This window comes from Patagioenas fasciata, chromosome W, assembly GCF_037038585.1.
Source record: "Patagioenas fasciata isolate bPatFas1 chromosome W, bPatFas1.hap1, whole genome shotgun sequence".
NCBI lineage: Eukaryota > Metazoa > Chordata > Aves > Columbiformes > Columbidae > Patagioenas > Patagioenas fasciata.
The window spans coordinates 69,764,871-69,785,097 of NC_092559.1; the positions used below are offsets into that span (position 1 = coordinate 69,764,871).

Below are 20,227 nucleotides of genomic sequence, written 5' to 3' on the forward strand. Positions count from 1 at the left end.
TTTATAATCTGGTCAGATCTGGCTGTGGGCATTACAACATGGTCCAGAAGCTTTGCAGCTACTCTGGGCACCTCCTCTGCTAATGACCCTGTCAACTGACCAAGGGTCTCACCCCTCCTGCCCCACCAGCTGGTGGAGGTGAAGTCACCCTGCCCCGGCGTGGGGGAGGATGTGACTATCAACACCTTGGTAACACCCTAGGTGTATACGTGGGGACAGGCACATTGGGGCACAAAAGGTGCTAAAGAGTCATCGACTGCCCCATTGAAGGCTCTGGATCTCAGGAGGATGTGCAACTGCCACAGATGTTTTTCCAGCATTTATTTGCACAGCTAGAACATCACTTAAGCTTCCTGTGCTCTCCTTTGAACAGAAGCACTCTGTTGGTTGAGGGGGCTGGATGTTTAAAACAAACAAACAAACCAACCAACCAACAAAACCACCAACCACCCAAAACCCCCCCTCCCCCACTAGAATACGCTGATATATTTTACCTGACCATTTTCATCATCAAGTGCCTGCAACATTTGTTGGACAAACTGCTGGTGATCTGGTCTAGCGGTCCCTGATGTTTGACTTATATTTTCACTGGGAACAGAACTAGGTACAGTGGACCCTGTAGGAGTTCCAGTGCTTCCCAATCCACCTAAACCAGGACTGAATCTGCACAAATGACAGATGTAGAGAAATATATCACCAACATGGAAAATGGCTTAGTTATAATGTTTGTTCTTCACATTATATGAAATTACTAAGTAAAAAATCTGTCAAATAAAAAATGAATAAGTAAAGTACCAAAACAAAAACCATAGCCAACGTTGCTTAAAAGTGCATTGCAGACAAAAGTGTGACAGATTCTAAAACAAGTTTAGTGAAACTAAAAAATGCAAGAGGAACCATCTGTACAAGCTAGATAAACCTCTATGTGTTACGAAAAAAAAAAAAAAAAGGACAAAAAGCTGAAAAAAACCTAAACACAAGAGAAAAGTTCTTGTATAAATGTTTATGACCAATTCTTACCCTGGTAGAAGTCCCAGTGCTTCCATTGCTAGTGTCTGCAAGCCCTGCTGAATCTCTAGCAAAGCCTGCATTGCTCTAGGGTTTGACATAGCTGACAATGTGTCAAGATTCTGCATCTAAAAACAAGAGAAAAACTCATAACTGAATAATATACAGACGTTCAAAGTTGATCTTTATCACTAGTTGTTTTCTATAATCTGATATCCTTTCAGAACTTTCTGTTTCTCAACTTTGTATTTGAATGTTTACATTAAATCCTTCAGATTTGGGATTTTTTTTTTAGAAAACTTTCACAGGAGGTGATCAACAAGCTCTTTAGACTTCTTTTAAATAATGAGAACATAAGGAAAAGTATTTTTCATTGCTTCTTCTAGTAGACTTTATCATCTTCCAAAGCCATGGTAATGTATTACTTCAATATAATTCTAAATTTGTCTCCTATATCATACTACTGGTAAACAACAGAGCTGAATACAGTGAAACCTGACTATCAGGTATCTAATACAGAAAGTTATAAAACATCTTTTCCTAGGTAAATTCAGACTGAAGCTATTTGATCATGACAATTCATGCGTGTGTTCATATCTGTAGTGTCATCAACACCCATAGACATAAAAATACTCTGCAAGACATACTAGCAAGCATATAATATTCAAGGACCCTCATTCTATTGCAAATCCAACTGAAAACTGGCTTTTGGATCCACAGATAAAAGACATACTTTTGATTTCTGAAATCAAACATCTAAAACCTGGGCTATTTTAGATACAAAACCAAAACTAATGGCTTATGCTCACCTCTTCTTATAGATGCCATGTGTAAGTGACAAGTTATTTGTTTCATTTAGAAGTCTTGGTAGCCAGACCTGCTTCAAATAGCAGACAGGCTGATTAATCTCAGCAGTTTTCACTTGGTAACTAGACCAAATTCCTTCTGCTTTAAAAACATTTTTTGATTCAAAGAACAGCACAAATTAAGGTTAAGCTTCCTCCAGTGCAAAAAAGAAGAGAAGAATAGGGCACAGATCAAATGTTGATTCTGTCCTGAAATATAGGTATGTAAAGAGACTTGAGCACAGCAAGTTTTAAACACCCTCCATTTGTCTCTTGGATTTGTATCTTCATGATAGCTAAAAGTCACAGGAGAATAACTAAATGTATAGCTGGTGAAGTTAATCCAAATTTTTAAAGGAGGAAAGCATTTTAGAGTGACTGAAACAAACTGCTGTGATTACTTTGTTTAAGAAAATAACCTTTAAGCCATGAATTACTGTCTGATATTTAGAGTTGTTTTTACAGAAAACTAATCCAATGATCCTCTGAGCACTTAGGTGACTTGGATCTCTATTAACATTTTTAATTCCAGTTGTAGAGTAGCAACAATTCTGAGGAAAACTTATGCAAAAGGAGAAGAAAGAGTAGCTCACAGATAGTGTGCTGGTTTTGCTGGGCTCAAGTTAATTTTTTTCATAGTAGTTAGAATATATTATTTTTAGTAGCTAGCACAGTCTTTGCTTTGGATTTAGTATGAGAATAATGTGATAACACACTGAACCTCCCATGCCTTTGCCTGGGACAGATTTACTTTTTTCTTTCCAGCAACTAGGCTGTGTTTTGGAGTTGGTATGAAAAGAATGTGAAGACTCACTGATGTTTTGACTGTTGCCAAGGAGTCAAAGAACTTTTTCAACTTTCCAGCTGCAGGTGCACATAGAAGCTGGGAGGGAGCATAACAGGACAGCACCTAGGACTGAAATTCAGGCTGGCCAATGAGATATTCTCTATGATTAGTATCGTGCTTCATATGTAGCTAGAGTTGGCTTTTCCAGCTCTTCCTTTTCCTCTTTTCTTCTGGGATCTGCTGTTCCAAACCAGGGTGCTCTCTTTTCCAGGACTGCCTGTTCAGCACCATCGTGTTCAAGCACAAACTGCTATCCGGGACTTAGTTCTTCTGGGATTGGCTGTACGGGACCAGAGTTTGAGATTGCTGCTTGGGGACGGGCTGGGTATTGGTAACCGGTTGGTGAGCAATTGCATTGTGCATCACTTATTTTGTATATAGAGAGTTATCATTATTATTTTCTCTTCTTTTGCTGTCTTACTAAACTGTTCTTATCTCAACCCATTAATTTCTCCCTTCTCTTTCAATTCTCTTCCCCATCCCACTTGGAGGAGGGTAGTGAGCAAGTGGCTGCATGGTCCTAGTTGCCAGCTGGGGTGTGCTGGTTTGACCAAAAATGAGTTAATTTGATTCATGCAGTTAAAAATCTTTCTTTTTCATAGCTAGCACAGTCATTGTTTGATTTTAGTTTGAGAACAAGAATATAACATCCCGGGACAGAGTTAAAGTTTTTAATTGCTCTAGTCTGAGAGCCAAGGCCTCTGAGCTCTGCCCACAGGTATGAGGCAGCTAGGAAGGGGAGTGTAGATGGGGTAGACCTTGACTGACATCCAGACTGATCAATAAGAATATTCTGTGCCATTAGTGTCATGTTTCATATTTAAGGAGAGTTGGGATCTTCTGGTTAGGTTGTTTTTTTGGAGCTGGGATCGAGTCCTGTTTGGGGGAGTTCTGTTTGGGACTTTCTTTAGTTCGGGGGGTATATTAAATTTTTGAAATTAATCCTTGCCAGATCCCCGCCAAAGAAACCTCATTTATGTAACAAGAAAAGCCTTTTCTGGTCAACCTCCACAACAAATGTGATGGTTTCCCTGTCAACATCATCTGCAAAAAGCCTGGGATGTTTTCCAATTAATTTTTTTATATACAAAAGATGCTAATATTATCTCAGTTCAAGATTTGACTTTGGATATTATTGGTGTAAGTAAAATTGGAAAGCACTTCTACAATACCATTCATAAACCAGCAGTATCAGCACTTTTATTGTGAGCAAGGATCACAGATAAAAAATTAAAACCAGAATAACTGCTAGATACGGCACCAATTCCTTCCCCTCCACTTCTGTCCTCCCAAGCTAGGGTGGGTATTTATTTACTAGCACATCTACCTTAATTTATAATCAAAGCATCTGTTTTGTTTAACTGATTCTTATGCTAGGTGACAAAATTATAGGGCTGTATGAAATATTTTAACAACTTGTTACAAGAGACTGCCTGACATAATGTCCAACTACAAATTGCAGCAACTTACTGCAACAGATTGCTAAAGGTAACTAGGTAAGAATTTCAATAAGACAGGCATTAACATACTTTAAAAACTGGACCATTCACAATAGACAAGTTATTGTTGAGAGATTGGCACAATTACTCTGTATTGAAAAATATAACTGTATCATAAATTCAACTCCTTTCTTTTCACTTCAGTGCACACAACACATTACTACATCAAAAGCATTTACCTGTACTGCAAGATCAGGATTCTGGCTCAATGACTGCATCATGATTCTTATACGGGCTGCAGACAATGCATTTTGCATAAGTTGTGGATTTTCTGTTACCTGCTGTAACAAGCTCTGCATTTCTGGTGTGTTGAACACAGCAACTTAAAAAAAAATTAAAAGGTTGCTTTAGAAAAAATCTTGACTAGAATCAAGTTAATTAGACTGCCTAGAACTGGGATACGATTGTGTTGTTTGGGGTTTTTTGTTGTTGTTCTTGGTTTGTTTTTTGTTTGGGTTTTGGTTTTTTTTGTTGTTTTTTTTTTTTTTTTTTTTTTTAATAAGCTTTAGCCCCTTAAATACATTTTAACATGGTTCTGCTTACACAGATGCATCTGCCCAAGAAACAAGTTAAGTCAGAGGTTGCATGCAGTCTTGCTAAGTATCTACATTATTAGCTGTTTTCCTGTTTGTCTCCAAACAAAAAAAAAAATCATATCATTCATCTACAGATTCCCTACTTTTGTTATTTTAAGGCAGTATGCAAGCATTGTTAGTACTCTTGCTTTACTTTTCATGTTTGTTTTTCTACAGAGGGCTTTAATATTAGTCAAATGTTCTATGGAAATATACAGCAATACAAACTTTGAATCAAAACATCTCTTCCTAATAACAGAACCATTTCAGCAAATTCCTGAATATATACAATTGCAATAACAGACACACCTCCTAGTCCAGGTCCCAAATTTAGTATAGTTGAACTCTGTCCTGTACTAGCAGAGGTTCTATTTCCAACATTACTACTGCCGCTGCTCTCACCACTGGTGCTGGTTCTTGTGGAACTCTGAGAGCTCGACTGAGGAACCCAGGGATTTGGTAAAGGATCTCTGTTTTCTGTATGAGATGGCTGACTGTCCCCTCCTGATGATGCATTGCTTAATAAGGAAGCAAATGGGTCACCTCCAAACTACAGAAGGAGAAACAAATACATATCATCTATTAGTTGACTATTTTTAAGTCTGCTAGAAATGGTAAGTTACCTTTCCAGAATTATGATATACATGAAGATAAACGTTGATGGTTCTTAATCAATTACAATCAACATCCTAAAATAAGACATTGTAAATATTCTGAAAATATACCAACATTGAAAGAGGTACTATCTCCAACAACAACAACAAAAAGATAAGTGAATCATACCTAGTTTTAAACACATTTGCTACTACACTAGTACTTTGATCACAGTAAGATTATATCTTGGATAGTGGTTTCCAACTTAGAAAAATTTCAAAGCCTTTTTTCTTCTCACCTTAGTTTCCAAGTTACTAAATGCACTATTAATTTTTTCTGGACCACAGGAATTGTATAAGTCCAAGAATGAAAAATAAATAAATGTAGAATATAACAAAATTTATTAACATTATTAACATTAAAATAGTTTATCGAAATCACAAAATAATCTTTATTCCTTCAAGTTTAAAAGAGCATAGGAACACACATTGACTTCAAGCTTCAAGAAGTTTTGTCAAGTACACATTTGAAAAGTTACATTATTTATGTTTTTTCATTTTTGAAAAAACAATAACAACAACAAAACAAAAAAATAAACCACCACAAACAAAAGAAACAAACACACACCATTTACTTTCAGTGGCCCCTATAATCATTTATCATCTGTTCTTGTGCTGCATTCAACATTGGCTCCTGAATATCTGTGTACATACATCACAAGGCATTGTAGTCACCTGGTATACTTTCAAGGTTGTTCAAGGCTCGGTCTTGGTTTCGCATCATTTGCTGCATCATTGCAGGGTTTCTAGCAAGTTCTAGTGTCTAATGAAGGAGAACATTTAATTTGTATTAATAAAAAAATCCATTCTAAAGTGAAAACATCAGCATTTAACACTGTCTCAGTTCCTAATGTCTAACTCCATTTGAAATCAGGATTAAAACCAAATCAAGATGTCATCTTAGTGGGAGAGGACTCAATAGAATTTGACATTTAGCCAACATTCTGCCACAACTGTCAGTATGCTGACTGAGTCAGAAAGCATTGACTAAACAGAAGAAAAATCCCTTGAATGTACCATCCCATTCTTTCTTATCTCAACACAATATATTTCTACCATTTCTAATATCAGTACAGCATTTAGCTTATAACATGAACTTGAAAAATAAATACCTTAAATTTCCAAAGCCTCCATTTGTTTCTTGATGCCTTCTGCCACATAAGGCATACCTTAACACATAACTTCAGAAGCAATCAGAAGTGCCCACAGTTACATAAACTGGAAATAAGCAGCATTTTGGAGAATTATTACTTTAATGTAAACTCACTGTTCACTAGACAACAGGAGATTTCAAGTGGCATCCAACTCTAAACTCGGAAGATATGATACTACAATCTTCATCATCTTTCAAAACTATGCTGCTTTTTAAAAAATTATCAGCTTAATTCAGATACCAGCAGTTAGAAATAAACACATCGGTTTCCCATAGTGACCTTTTACAGATTGTCTAAGAAGCCTAAATTCCTCAACAATATTTCAGCACTCATCTAAGCATGTCCAATTCTTGCTCTTCACATTTATAGTACAATCAAAAGTCATGAACCTAGAGATCTTTCTACATACCTGTCTCATTATATCTGGATTATTCAGCATGTGACTGATTTCTAGATTTCTCTGTATCAGTTGCTGCATTTGAGGGTTAGCCATAATTAACTACCTCATCAGGTCAGGATTTGAAAGCATGCTCTGAACAAATGGATTTTCCATTATCTGAACCATAATTTCTGGGCTGGACATAAGTTGTCATTTAATCTGACTATGTAACTCTGAAAAGTTTGGTACATTTAAGCCCAGGCTACTCAGGTCTGCCCAACCTCCAAAGCCACCTTGAAGAGGAAAGAAAAAAACTTTCAACTTCTAGTATATTTCTAAACACATCCAGGACAAGAAAACCATCAGGAGTAGTCAGCATGGATTCACCAAGGGGAAGTCATGCTTGACCAACTTGATAACCTTCTGTGATGAAAGTACTGGCCCTGTAGATGAGGAGAGAGCAGTGGGTATTGTCTACCTGGACTTCAGGAAGGCTTTTGACAGAGTCTCCCATACCATCCTCATAGAGAAACTAATTAAGTAGGAGCTGGATGAGGAGAATGGAAAGCTGCATGAGTGGCCAGATCCAGAGGGTAATGATAAGTGGAACAAAGTCTAGTTGGAGGTCAGGAGATAGAAGGGTACCCTAGGGATCAATACTGGGTCCAATCCTATTTAATATCTTCATTAATGATCTGGATGATGGAGCAGAGTATACCCTCAGCAAGCTCGCTGATGACTCAGAACTGGGAGGAGTAGCTGATGTGCCAGAGAGCAGTCCTGCCATCCAGAAGGAACTTGACAGGCTGTAGAAATGGGCTGACAGGAACCTCATGAACTTCAACAAGGGGAAGTGACAAAAAGTCCTGCACCTGGGGAGGAACAACCCCAGGCACCAATATATGATGGTGGCCATCCAGTTGGAAAGCAGCTTAGCAGAAAAGGCTCTAGGGGTCCTGGTGGACACCAGGGTGAACATGAGCCAGTAATGTGCCCTTTCAGCAAAGAAGGCTAATGGTATCCTGGGCTGTATTAGGAGGAGTGTTGCCAGCAGGTTGACAGAGGTGAACCTTCCCCTCTACTCAGCACTGGTGAGGCCACACCTGGAGTCCTGTGTCTAGTTTTGGGCTACCCAGTACAAGCAAGACGTGGACATACTGGAGGGAGTCCAACAAGGGGCCACAAAGATGATGAAAGGACTGGAACATCTCTCATGTGATGTCCCTTCCAACCCCAACCAGTGTGTGATTCTCAGACATCTGTAATCTCATCACTTCTTCAGAACAGCGTTTTCTAACATTAAGAAAATATATGGGCATCTCTGCAACCATTACCACCTTTTCACCCTATCCCTGGGAAGCCTGTCACTGAATTGTTTGCTCAGTCCTCACCTTGCTTTAGAGATCCTGATGTACTCCTACCCCCTCAAATAGTACTAACTGTGCATCCGGGGCTTAAAGACAAGAAGGCTAGTGAGATCTATAATACAGGACTTATTCCATAGCATACCTTTAGTAGGACGCCCCACTGAATGTCAAATTAAGTTAAAGTCTTATTTCATCACAAGACCAATATCAGAATTTCAGTATTCTTTAAGACTCTAAGAGTATGGTAACATAGTTACACAAACTTAATGCCATTGTAAACTAGCACAAGTACTAAAGGCTGCTTGCCCAATTCATATGCTCACCACACCTGTCTACTGCAGGGACATAAGCATGGGTGCTACTACACAGTGAAACAGACTGTTCAGATTGTCTTCAGACTGTTATTCTGCACCAACTAACTAAGGAGCTGATTCATCTGATTTAATAGTAATGGCTCAGTTGAGAAGATAACATTAACTTTCAAAATGCATATGTATGATATCTAGGGACACAACCTTACAGAATTTGACTTGCTTCTCTTGTTCAATAGCAGGAGTATTTGTACTGTTTTAGAAGGCATTTTAGTCAAACCTAGGTTTGCCCAAAAGAAAGCTATCACTGTAGGAATTAATAATATTTTTACTACTTAGAGGTAAAAATAAGATTGCTCATCAGTCAGGTTACCTGTTTTGTGTTTTGATGACCAGGTGAACAGTGAGTCCATTGTGAATCCCATGTTGAATCAAAGTATCTTGATATTTTAAAATTTTTCCAGCAAATATCAAAACAAGTTGATCAGTGTGGGACTTGAAATGCTTAGAGATTTCTTCCTTGAACTAAACAGAAGTTAATATTATATAGTTATGTAATTGAATACTGAACTGTTAATTTTTAATAATTTAAGGAAGAACTATTTTGTTCACATTTAGTATATCAATCCACTTGGCCAATATGTTTCATTTTATACAACCTAGAAAGACTTCACTAAGTTATCTCAACTTTCTTTTTATCTAAAGGAAGATGGGAAATCAAGTCATTCTTTTTCTGTACAAGTGTTTCATATCTAGATCACTAAGTATATAGTTGGTGATAACAAAAATTAGCTTCCACTTAAAGATTATACTGTCATTTCAGTCAGGCACATACATTATGCAATAAATATATAGTAGTACACATGCCATTGAAACCATCCATTGCTGACAGGCTGAGAATGCAACAACACGTTATGTTAATTCAGTTCACATTTGTGCAGGCACTGAAAGGAGCAGTATCCTTTCTTCTTGGACATACTACGGCTACCTTTCACATGTCAAAACTACCAGTCCTTTGCATACAGTCAAAAATTATTTAAGTGGCTCTGCTCTGTCATCCAACTCATGACAACTACATGAAATGTGCTTCCAGCCCAGGGCATGGTGAATACCCACATATTTCAGCTGACCATGAAATCATACCTTCATTAAAACAACTGAACCTGGAAAAGCAATCGTATTTCTTCCTGCCTTCTTAAGCAATAACCACCATGTTATGCTTTGACTGACTTCTGACCGAGATTCATTATTCTACAGAAAAGTTCTCTTGCAGAAAAAGCAATTAGTTTACAAAATATAAAAAGGCAAATATAAGAAAACCAAATCAATTTATTCAACATGGCTACTCAGTAAACTAAATGTTTCTGAAAGGATCTTAGGCAGTTCAAAAACCCTCCAGAAGTTCCCAATATTTAACATTTTTCAAGTAGTACGATCAACTTGATTTTTAAAAGAATCCAATTCCAAACATCTTAGTGAACTCTCATATAGGAACCCCAAACATTAATCTTGCAATGACTTTGCAATATTAATGACTTTGTATGGGAATTGCGCAAGAATTGCGAGGAGGCTAATTGTAAATACACTCAAGCGGCTGCAGCTGGGGTGTAGAAAAAGCACATATATCACACTGTTTTATTGACCTTGTATGCTTGACAAGTAGAACCTCTCTGTTAGATAACATAGGCCTGTGAGAAACTCTAAGGCACCTTATCATCGTGCCTGAGATTCCTGCTTTGTTGTGAGAAAAAGTGGTAGGCTGCGCCTGCTTGAAGCCTTGAAATACAGGCAAACACAGGAGGCCCAATGATCTTCTACCAGGGCTGAATTGCTCCAGCGCCTGCATCCCTGCTTGTGTTACCTCTGCATGGGAGCTTAGGTGCTACTTTGGAGATTCCCCGGTAGAGAAGTAACTAAAATAAAATTTGTTCTTTGCAAATGCATTTGTGGCCTCTGGCTCTTCTTGTGACGTGCCTTGTATTGTCTCACACAGACTTATTAGATAATTATATTTTATAAGAGGCAGGGCTAAAAAAATGAAAACCTCACTGTATTATATTCTGAAGGCAAGTCCCTAATTAAAAAGGTTTATAGTATAGGAAGAGATAAAACAGATCAAAAAAAAATGAGCCTGAGACACAACAGAGGTAAGAAATATCTTTGCCTGGGTAGTAGGCAGCATTTCTTCAGTTAGAGGTCTGCTTGCACAGAGTTGGTTCCACTTCTTAGAGAAACATCTTCAAAGTGAACCTTTATACAGGTAATATTTAGACCTGCAAACATTCTAGAAAGCCATTTAATCCATTCCCACCTGAAGTGGATTATTTAACTAAATTATTCAGACATTGTGGTGGGTTGACCTTGAGTAGACACAAGGTACCCACCAAGCCACTCTATCACTTCCTCTCCTCAACTGGACAGGAGAAAAGAGAAAATATAACAAAAGGCTCATGAGTCAAGATAAGGACAGGGAGACCACTCAGCAATTACCATCACAGGCAAAACAGACTTGACTTGGGCTAATTAATTTATTACCAATCAAATCAGAGGAGAATAATTAGAAATAAAAAGAAATCTAAAAAACACCTCTCTCCCCACCCCCCCTTCTTCCCAGGCTCAACTTTACTCCCAAATTCTCCACCTCCTTCCCCCAAGCAGCCCAAGGGGATGGGGGTTCCAGTCAATTCATCACACATTGTCTGCAGCTCTTTCCTCCTCACACTCTTCCCCTCCACACTCCTTCTCAAACTTCTCCAATGTGGGTCCTTCCCACAGGCTGCAGTTCTTCTACTGCAACTAACTACTGCAGCATGGGCCCTTTTCATGGGGTGCAGTCCTTCAGGAACCAGCTGCTCCAGCATGGGTCCCCTGCAGAGCCACAGGTCCTGCCAGAAAACCTGCTCCAGTGAGGGCTCTGCGTGCAGTCACAGCTTTTTTTTCAGGGCACATCGACCTGCTATGACATGGGGCCCTCCAGGGGCCACAGGGTGGATATCTGCCCCATTGTGGACCTCCATGGGTTGCAGGGAGACAACCTGCCTCACCATGGTCTTCTCCACAGCTGCAGGGAAATCTCTGCTCCTGTGCCTGGAGTATGTCCTCCCGCTCCTTCTTCACTGACTTTGGTGTCTGCACAGCTGTCTCTCTCACATCTTCTCACTCCTCTCTCTTCTGGCTGCAGTTGCACAGCAGTTTTTACCGTTTCTTGAATATGTTATCACAGAGGCAATACCACCATCGCTGATTGGCTCAGCTTTGGTCAGCAGCGTGTTCATCTTGGAGCCAACTGGCACTAGCTCTACCAGACATGGGGGAAGCTTCTAGCATATTCTCACAGAAGCCACCTGTGGCAGGTGCACTCCCCTCCAAAAGCACCAGAAACCTCTAGACTGATGGACCACTTCAGTCATGTACATGCCCCTTGATTGACAGATAGGGCCCTTGACCAATGAAGCACCTCAGTTGAGAGAAATTTCTAGACCACTGACCATAAATGACCACAGTTCAGATTCAACTAGGGTATAGATGGAGCCTGCTGGAGACCCCCTTTGAGTTGGTCTTCCTTGGAGCAGTGGGTCTGCAGTTGAAGACTCTCCTCCTTCAATCAGGAATGCTGTCCAATGAAACTTCCTCAAGGACTGAGAGCCTTGCCTTATTGGTGAGTGATTATATCTTTTGGGTTACCCTTGAGAGTCCTCATTTTCTATGAGTGAGGGAATGTGCATTTTGAATCATCCTTTTAAGGTTTTGGGGATCCCCTGAGTCTGAATTGACTGTGTATCATTTGGATTCCCCTTGGTATCTGAATCTGTCTTTTATAATGTTGTTGGAGTGCTGAATGATTTTAGATAAACCCTGTTTCTAGTTGATTCTCTGCTAAACAATTCTGATTAGAATATAGTCTGTTTTGTGCTTATCACCTGCCTAAATTGATTTTTGGAGTGTCTCCATGACGCAGCTCCTGCAGCCCCCCACTACCTAATCCTTGCCACACAAACCCAATATAGACATGTTTATCCATCCTGGTCTCAGAAATCCCCAGTGATAGACTCCATAACTTTCTTCTAAGAAATATATTTCAGTGCTTCACTATCCTATTCTTCATTGTCCTGTCCATCATGGACATGACAAACAGATTGTTGTTCTCCTCAGAATAAAGGATTGCAGTACAGCTAATCTTTCCTTGAAGGTTGTGTTTTCTTATCTAATCATTCCCACCACTCTGGATTTTCAAATCCAGCCATATCTTTCTGTAAGTATAGGGCTCAAAACCAGCCACAATATTCCATATGAATCCCTATCCATACTTAGAACAAAATGATAAATTCCACATCTTGAAAACTATTAATATATTCCCATTTATAAGGCAGAAAATCCATACAGGGAAAATATCATTTTGACAGTGTTGACTCATTTAACAGCTACAACCTCTAAACCCTTTTCTGCAGAAGAATTATGTAGGCAGTTGCTTCCCACTCCACATTTTTCTGGTTCATTAGTCGTAAGAATATTGTCATGGTTTAACTCCAGTCAACAGCTAAGCCCCACACAGCCACTTGCTCACTCCTTCTCAGTGGGATGGGAGAGAGAATCAGGAGAGTAAAAGTGAGAAAACTCATGGGTTGAGATAAATACAGTTTAATAGGTAAAGCAAAAGCTGTGCACACAAGCAATGCAAAATAAGGAATTCATTCACTACTTTTCCAATAGCAGCCAGGTGTTCAGCCATTTCCAGGAAAGCAGGGTTCCACCACATGTAACAGTTACTTGGGAAGATAAATGCCATAACTCCAAATATCTCCCCTTCCTCCCCACAGCTTTTATTGCCAAGCATGATGTCATATAGTATGGGTGTCTTGTTTTTTGTTAAAACAAAACCAATTCTCTGTTAGTGAGTTTCCCTTTCAGCTAGGTTCTTCTAAGTAACCGCATTTTTCTAAAGTTGCCTGCTTGTTTGTCCAACTGATAAAGGCCAATATTTACAGTTTTACTGAGCTAACAGTAGGAATAGTATGCACAAAAGGCCCAGGCTTGTCTTTTATTGCTATAGCAGCCAAGGTCGCTGATAAATTTGCTATGTTCCATAAGTGAGAAGGTCATATTTGCAGGGAGGGGTAGACAGAACAGGTGATCCAAATTGACCAACAAGGTATTCCATGCCATACATGGCATACACCTTTTAAAAGCTGTGAGGTCACAAGGGTCTTGCTCTCTTCATCTATGACTGGCATCTGAAGAGGACCCTGCCTGTTCCCCTGCCTGCAGTCTCGATCCTGGCTCCAGTCCATGCATCCCTGAATCCAGTTCCTATCTACTGCTGAGTCCAGTCCAGGACTTCCAGATGCCTGCCCTGCAGCATCTGGCACAACACTAGACAGCTGCTGCACTATGTGGGGAAATTCAATATTGGTTTCATATATTTTGCATTATTTTCTGTCATTATTAGTAAAACATTTTTAATCTTTCAAACTTGTGTCTCTCTCTTTTCCTCCTTTTCCCTTTCCTTAGTGGGGAGGGCAGGGGTTAATAGAGAGCATCTGCCATAATTTATTGTTGCCCTGCAATAAATGGTGACAATTGGATATCCTTTTGGTCAGTTGAGGTCAACTGTCCCGGCTGTGTCCCCTCCCAATTTCTTGTGAATAAATGTGAGAAGCAGAAAAGGTCTTGACACTGTGTAAACACTGTTCAGCAATAGCTAAAACATCCTTGTGTTATCAACACTGTTTTCATCACAAATCCAAAACACAGTTGTGTATAAGCTACTATGCAGAACTTGAACTCTATCCCAGTCAAAACCAATACAAATACACATTCCATTGCAACATAAAAATAGCAGAAATCCTCACAATTTGGTACAAAGTAAATGCATAAGAATAAAGAACTACCATGCTGTGCCAGACCAGAGAATAATGATGTTTATCTAAACTAATTTACTATCATATTTTCCATAATAGGTTGTTACAGTCACTTCCACAACTTAGTTGTCTTCAGAATGCTGATGCAGTAGTATAATCAACATTTTTTACTTTATCCTAAACCTTGTTACACATTTTTAGAAGCAACTATTTATCCACCTGGTTAAGGAAACAAGACACTTATAGAGCTTAACCACACAGTATCTAATACTGCCAGCATGCAGGTATCAAAGCATATATACTCCCCTTACTCTACTAACATGCAGCCATGGTAATTAGATGATCTGTGAAAACATCACTATGGCAAGAAATTAATGCAAGAGCCTGTAAACAATTCATGCACTCAAGTTCCTTTAGTGCTGACAGAAAACTAGATTGTAATACTGAAAAAGAAGAGCAGATCGAACTACATTAGTTCCAACTTCTTTTGGTTGTACTGTTCAATAATCCCTGGAGTACAGGGAAGACAGAACTGGTTATATTAAAAGAACTGAAATTAAACTGTCCTTATGAATAATGGATTATAAGAAATATTAAAAGCATACAGAAGTTAGGAAAATATGTTCCACTATCAAATCACCCAATGCTCCCCTTGTGATTTTGGAAACCAGGCACAAATCTGAAACACTGGATTTATGGATTAAAAGTTTAAAAAATAATATTTATTCACATTTTAAACAGAGAATACAACTCTAACCAGATCTCCACTTGTCAGTGAACAGAGTTTCAACACAATGTATACATTTACACATATAGTTCAGTAGATGACTTTATTTCTAATTCAGTGTAGTACAGAAAGCAATATTTTCAATATATAATTAGTTTTAAAATATACTACCCACTGATAATAATCTATTACTACCAAAAACTATATTCCTCAGTGAGGAAAGGTTGACATTAAATAAAAATAGAGAAGAAAATAATTTAAACTGTTTTATATGGTTATATGAACTAAGCTTGATTTCGCTAACTTTTCCAAAAAGACATCTGAAATTTTCAGATAATCATAGGATTTACAATAATTTTCTGCAAGAACTTCAGGTTTTTAAAATGAATAGCACATATTTGCTATATCCAAACTCTGTTAGCCTAATAATTAAAAATACAAAGCAATCTATGTTATTCTCCAAGAGTTACAGTATTCACAAAATGCATAACTTAATATCTTAAAGTCTGCATACATGCTGGTGGATAGTAACTCTGAATGAATTACAATAACATCTTGGACTTCGCCAGTGTTGCTATGTTGGCATTCCAAAAATACTTAAAGGGTAAACAGACTAAATGAAATAAAATTGCTTTTAATGGAACCAGTTCCAATAGCTCATCACTCAAAGAATTCAAGTCCTTCACTAAGAAGAGACAGTAATGCATGAGTAGTCTGTAACATGACTGCTCACTCTCTCTATGTATATGAGTTTTACCAAAATACACTGTTAAGTCAAGCTCACAGAGCCAACAAAATAAAACAAAGAAAAAAAAAAATTAAAGACAGAGCTAACTGAGCTAAAGTCTCCTGTTGTCTCGTCCCACCAGGTGGGATTAGGGATGAGTTAACTCCGAACGCGACATGCACCCGTCTCACCAGGTGAGATCGGGTGTGAGTTAACTCTGGGTATTTCTGCATGGTAGTGCAAAGTGAATAACAGAAAATCACTCAGGAGGTCCAATTCAATTATGAATTTACTAAAAAGCACTTGGTGGAATTACAAATTACAGTGATTAGTGACTTGGCAAAATATGTTATTATATTACAAAACTTAACAAGACTTTAGCAGCAGAACTTACAATGATATTATGTTTATATGTTCAAGAAGAAGGAAGAAAGAGAGAAGGAAAACTAAGATATCAGAGAGAGAGAATAAGATATAACCACTCCACAGGTCGATCAGTCCTGCGACATCCTCTGGAAGGGGGGTGGACGCGTTGAAGATTTCAGTACACACGCCATCACCTCATGTCATGTGTGAGGTCGTTTTATAACCCAGTTCATTTACATGCAAGATAGGATAGGGTGGTTTGTCTCCTCCCTCTGTTTGCTCTTCATGCTAATCTGGAAATGGGTCTGGGGTCCTCAAACTGGGGGAAAGTTCACAGCACTGACCAGAAGTGAGTGAAAGAAAAGACAAGGTGTCTGCCTCCACAGCCATCTATCTTTTCCATCCAAAGTATCAAAAACTAGATGTTTAAAGCATAACATCATTCTTTGTTTGAATTTTGAATTGAGATGGAGGGAGTGCTTCAAGGTTGGCACACCTGTGTATTGGGATTTCAGATCAGCAGGCTTATAGGTACTCATCTTTACCTACCATGAATAGTAGTCTTTGTGCAGAGCATTGTGTGTGCCTGCAAGTTCAGTATCATACCAAGTCAAGAAAGCAAATATTTGGTCCTTGTCTTAATACCAAGCCAAGCCGTGCTAAGCATAATCAAATAAGTCCTGTGGAAAGTAAGACAGATGGGTGACACAACCAACTGACCTCCCAGAGCAGTTTGGTAGTTGAGGGTTCTAACCTACATGCTGCCTGTTCTTAAAGGCACAACATAGGATCAGCAATAGCAAACCCTACTGTTACTTAAGTCTTCTAACATAGGAAACTCTTCCTCAGCTTTGAATGGTTGCAAACCTAACTTACATCAATGGAGCAACATAAAATTCACTTTGTGGAGCCCTAAATTTAGCCCAAATGAGCCAAAATATTTATCTAAAAGTCTTAGGGTTTTCTTTTGGCTGTATTCTGAAGTGACTGTAAACAAAAACAAGTCACTAAATAATAATATTAGCTACAGGAATACACAGTAAAATAAAAGCTATTCAATTGTACAAGTTTAGTCCTTCCCACCCCCCTCCAAAAAAATAGAGGAGACATTGCCAGCTTGCCTATACCGACACAACAATCCACATGCTGATCCCAATTGCATTTGAACAGATGCTCAATTTGGTTTTTTGAGGCTAACTTATTTTCAGGGCTGGCTTTAGAAATATCACATCTACTGTTATGCAAATATATTGTTGTTATTAACAACTTATTCTGACAGTTTAAGAAAAACAACCAATACTAGTCACACTACAGTCTTGCATATTTTTTGTGCTAACTGTAACTTTGTCCAAGAATCAAAGCAAATGGCAGACCCACAGAAGCAGCAGCAGTCTTACTTCACAGGAAGATTCGACTACAAATCTTATCTGTTAATATCAACTCAAATGGATATCAAGACAATAATTGACGTTTAAGATACCTATAGACAATGAAGACATTTTAAAGCAATATGCTCTATTAATCACTTATATTTTTATGGTTGTTTTCAGTAAAAACTTATGGTTTTGTTAGTTTAACTATTTCAGTTTTTAAGACAACCCTCTACTAGAAAAACCTGAAATTCCCATTGGAACTCACATTTCAAATCATATTGTTAAAGTTAGATATATTAAAAATTCACATCTTAAATTGGTTTGTTTATAAACCCTGAAGTCCCCAATATTATTGCAATCAAACTGCTTTTCAGGACAAATGTGATCCTTAAATTAGAATCAGTATGTTTTGCAAAAAAACAAAACGCAACTACAAAGAATTTTACAACTAGGTGATGCAAGAGTCTGTAAAAGGTATAGAGCCAGCACCCTGGCTAGAAGATCACTCAGAGATTTTTAACTCATGTTTTGCATCTCCCCTCTGAAAATAACATGTGTTTTCTGACTCATTGGTAAGTAGTGATCTAAAACTCCATTTCTACACATCAGATGCACTCTTGAATATGTAACCAATTTGGAGTTTGGGTTTTTTTTTTTTTTTGTGCAGTCTGAAGTTACCAACTGCACAAAAAAATAACATGATGTCAAGTTGCACACATTGAATTTCAGATAAATTTTATAGAAAATAAAGTAAGCTCTGAATCTCATTCAGGGAACTTCACCTTTTCAAGTATTTTAGCATAGCAATATCTCCATCCTTAACAAGAAAGAAAGACTGGTTTTATAGATATCTGCCTTATGCTTTGACCTCACCTTTCCTATGATTTGTAGCCTCCTAATATAAACAAATTAAGTCTTGGTAAATACTCACATGGAAGGCCTCCATAAAACTGAAGTACTACAGGAAATAGTATCAATGATTCAGTATGTGCCACTGTTACTCTTGAACCAAAGGCACAATGAGATACTAACTTTCATTAAAACCTAAAACAAAGACCCTAACAATTCAGAGCTATCAGACACTAGTACACTGAAGCACAGCAGAAGCTATGCTTTATTTGTAGTGGAAGTTTTATGCAGTCTAAAGATGTGGCTTTTCTAAAATTAAGAGATCTTTGCCATAGCCTATTCTTTGTTTCTAAAGCCAATTTTAGATCAAGATAATTATTGGCACTATAGCACTGCCACATATGTGATTGTACATTTTCTACAGTTGTACTAGTTAGCCAGCGAACCTCCTACTGAGTCAGCTCCGCAGGGTAATTCAGAATTACAAAATGAGCTACATCCACCTCCTGGGCCGGCTCTCAGCATCGCAACATGGAGAAGCCATGCAGGAGATGACACAGAAGGTTTCTTCACCACTCCCGATAGCCTCAGCAGCAGCCCTCCACAAGGCCAAGATGGCCCAACAGTGCCAAGAACAGCTCGGATAAGCAGAAGTTACTTTGTCATCATGAAAAGCCCTCACCCTCCAGCATGAGGGGTGGAAACAATAGGCCAGGGCTCTTCTCCTTGGTTGCAGCCCCCCCCACTGCTCCCAACCCCCCCCACCTGCTGGATGTTGCTGGTCTTGGGCACAGCAAACTCTTCCTTCTCCTTGGGAGTCTTCACTATTATTTGGATGATTCCCAACTCGGTAGCAGCAAAGCCCTGAGGGGAGCACTCAGAAGAGCTGTGGGCCCCCACTGAGCTCTCCACGCTCTCCGACATGGCAGGTTCACTCCAACAGCACTGTTACAGATGAGTCCTCCATGCCATGACCTCACCCCCAAAGCAGCGGACAGAAACAACTCAGTTCACCTGTGGTACACACTGATGATGCCCCGGACCAGGGAAGTTACTAGAAAGGGGAAGCTGTCTGCCCAGGTGTACATTTGTCTTCAATGCGTTTGCGCACTAGGGGTGGTAGCTTGAAGATTTTTAATCTTAAAGAGACCGTGACAATTAGTTCCTTAAACTGACAAATGGAAGTTTTTAATTTATTTCGGGATATAGTTAGGGGACATCAGTATTCTGAAGTTCCAAGCAAATACATTAAAATGTTATTATGAGTTTTACAATATTAAAGTGTTGATATCCTCTATATAATTACATTTTCCAATTCAGGGCCTCATACCTGCTGTATACAGGCACCTGGGAAGGTGGGGCAGAGTGAGGGTGTGTTCACCTGCTGCCCCAAGTGATAACCTGTTTCAATTCTCCCCCATCTTCTGGGTTGCCCCTTACAGACTGGCAGCAAGAGGATAGAGGGTCCTTTATATCTGGTGCCATGGTTGGTTTCTGCTCCTACCTCGGGGATGGTAGACTGTGAGTCCACCAGTCAATCTCCTTTTCTGAGTCCCTGATGTTCCTCAGCCTGGACACCTCCTCCCAAAGCTCTGTCACCAGGTTCCTTCATTTGGGCACATTGCCCACAGATGAACTCACTGCTGCCATCAGCCCCCAAGCAGAAACTCAGGCACACTGCAGCCTGGG

The 20,227-nt window shown here is 39.0% G+C and overlaps 1 pseudogene; it reads right to left on the reverse strand.

Annotated features, from left to right (window-relative positions):
* Positions 1-470: 470 nt before the first annotated feature.
* On the reverse strand, positions 471-19,462 carry LOC136114493 (ubiquilin-1-like; annotated as a pseudogene).
* Positions 19,463-20,227: the final 765 nt, after the last annotated feature.